The following is a 3,125-nucleotide window of genomic DNA, read 5'->3' as shown; positions in this document are numbered from 1 at the left end:
AGTCAAGTCTGTCAGCCTGGAGCATCAAAATCAGTATAGACAGATGATATCTCGTCTTAGAAATACTCACCTGGGTATTGAGGGTAGTCCAAACATGTTTAAGAAAAGAAAGAAAAAAACAAACTTTATTAATCAACTAATCTTATTCAAAAGCCATGATAACTCAACATAATGAGTATCTTTGGCTACACCAAGGTACAAACCAAACCATGATAATGCTACCACAACACACATTTCAGGCTCCTACCGAGCCATTTATGCCACGAACCGACCGAACCCACGAGGGTACGTCTAGGCTTTAGGAATAGGAACCAACTCGATCTTGATTTCGCCAACGGTGAGATCCTCACACCCTGTCCTCGGCACCAATGTGACCGTTGCATACTCCTCACCTTCAGTGTTTGTGTCCTCCAACAATTCGTTTAGCCCAAACCTCGCGGTACTCGTCATAATCATGCTTCTCTTAGCATTATGCGGAATCTGTGCAAACCCACCCGCGTACTCGGGATCACACGGGGTAGTAAAAACACCATCCTTAAGTTTGTCATTTACAAACACATCAAACTTGACAAACTTCCCACTATCATACCTAATCTTCTTGATCAACAACACCTCGTTTGCTTGTTCCTTCTCTTCCTCGGTCCTGTTAACAGCCGGCCGCTTCACACGAACCTTAAAGATCTGGTTTAGACGCACCGGGAACTTGGTTTGTTCCACCGTCTTCACATCTCCAGTCGTCGCAACCTGGGCACTCTTTCTACGTTGCGGTGGGCGACTATTGCGCCACGGGAACACTTCCTTAGAGTTTTCGACGAAATTATACTTGAGCTTGTCAAGATTCACACAATCCTTGTTATAAACACGGACAAGATCCTTATTCTCGTCATAGAACACATACGACGCGTTTAACCAATCAGGATCCGTTATATCAACGTGTCCCGGAAGGCGTAATTCCTTCCATAGCTTCCACATACGGTCCACATTCGCGTGGTGGATATAAAACACGGGGTCATACCCCGCGGAGTAGAAGTTACCCATGTCCTCATTATTAGGCTGGTTTGGGTCACCTACCCATCTGTGTACCGCCGTGTGGGACCCAGTTTCCACAGACCCCACAGATGGGTCCCCATTTGCCACGGGGTCATCCCCCGCGACGTATTTTCCCCCAAAGAAGCTAAGTTGATCACCTCCATTTCGTACCAAGTCTCGGTACACTGTACTCAAATTGCATGCTACTTGTTGCTGGTCAGGAATATCCTTATCCTTACCATCATAATCAAGATCGATTATTCGATCTTTGATATGATTAGCATCCCTGTATTGGTCATACAACGGGTTCGATGCATCACCCAAGAAGATATTCGAAATAGGCATTCCCTTGGGTTCGTCCCATTTCCAGTAAGGTAATGCGAAATCGGGTTCATTAATCAAACTTCCGAGTATTCTTTCGTAGAAATAAAGGTACCAACGATGGAACGGAAAGAAGAGCCATGAGTTGTGAATCTGGATATCGATATCAGGGAAACCGCTATCGACTTGAGTGTACCCTCCATTGCAATAAGCACAATGGATTTTAGCTTGACTAACGAAGCTACGTGGATCATCATCTGGGAGAGCTCGCATGGCTGCGATGGCTCTTCGATAATCTTCGACTTGCTTCTTGGTCCCTTTATGTGCCGGCCATCTCATTCTCACCTTTTTGTCATTCGGAAATTGGAAATCTTTTATTTTTTTTCCAAGGTTAGGAGGACAGCATTTTCTTGTCCTTATTGCGTCCTCCTTGTTCCCAATTCCTGCACTCGCGTCCTTACAAATGGACGTGATGTCAGGAGCTGTTATAGGAGCAGCTATTGCTCCTGGGATGTTGGCGGCCGTGTACAGGCCGCCAAGTCCCACCAGGAGGTTCCTTCTATCCACATTGGGGAGTACAAGTTTTTGTGATTTGGGTAGTATGAGTTTCTTGTCATTATTATTATTATTAGGTGCATTGTTGCATGAAACTCTAAACCCTTGGGTTCTAGTGGTTCGAGTCTTGAGGGCTGATTGGTTATTAGTGGAAGTGAAAGTGGAGGTGAGTGGAAGCAATGAGGAAGACATGGTGAAAAGAATGTTTGTTTCAAAATGCAAACTTTGAGGTCTATTTATCAAGGATTCATATGTGTGAAATCGTTTGGAAGACAAGTAGTAGATGCCACTTGTCCAATTTTAATAATTTAATCTCATAATTTATCCCATGCTTCTAAATTATGGTATCAATTATTTATATTATCAGATACAGTTCAACGTGAAAAATATGAGATGTTGAAAAAGTAACCCTATAAGTAGTTGTAAACGTTAATAACTTACATTAATAACTTCATTATATAAATGTTATTTACTTATTTATTACCAAATAATGCATACAACTTGCAACATCTAATCTTTGAGGCGGATTATATTTTTAGCAAAAACTTATAATTGGTTAATTACTTCTTAAACATACTAAAAGTAATCAGATTTTATATTTTAGAAAATAAGGGCATACTTTTGCTCTGTGGAATTGTCATTATGTGTTTACAATGTACCTTGTAGGGTCAAAAATAATCAGCAAGAGCAAGTTCAATTTCCTTGCTTTAGGTGACATCCCATAATTCCACTAATTAAAAAAATATATATGTATAATATATAAATAACTTTCTTCTAGTTGCCAAGAAGATATTTGTTCATTGCTTTATATAACTTTACCTTTTAGGTCAGCATCTACCTACCCTTATACACTTATGTACCCACTATGGGCTGGTATTTGTGTTATTCAAATCAGATTTATATATTTACATTTCAAAATTGATATATATATATATATATATATGTTAATTTGAATAACCGGATAATAATAATAATAATAGCACTCGGGCTAGTTACTTTTTGACGTATACTGCATTCTACGTATAAATACATCATCTATACTTGTAATTGCAAAGATAAATATACAAGAGCTCACGTTACTTTTGTGAGTAAAAACACCATACCTCTAGAACTAGATTTGAACATACTTGAAAACTGAAATTTTATGGATGTCTAGTTCAGTTTATAGTTACAGATTGAAACAAGATTTGAAAACTGAATTTAGAACATGGTTCTGATCA

At 39.4% G+C, this 3,125-nt stretch overlaps 1 pseudogene; it reads right to left on the bottom strand.

Moving 5' to 3' along the window:
* Positions 1-120: 120 nt before the first annotated feature.
* Positions 121-2,112, bottom strand: LOC143596846 (polyphenol oxidase I, chloroplastic pseudogene; annotated as a pseudogene).
* Positions 2,113-3,125: the final 1,013 nt, after the last annotated feature.

The sequence above is a fragment of the Bidens hawaiensis genome, unplaced genomic scaffold (genome assembly GCF_021521415.1).
Source record: "Bidens hawaiensis isolate Kalapana, Puna unplaced genomic scaffold, B.hawaiensis_p1.1 tig00047086_1, whole genome shotgun sequence".
Lineage (NCBI taxonomy): Eukaryota > Viridiplantae > Streptophyta > Magnoliopsida > Asterales > Asteraceae > Bidens > Bidens hawaiensis.
Note: the sequence above shows the minus strand (reverse complement) of the source record. Positions and strands in the feature narration are given on the sequence as shown.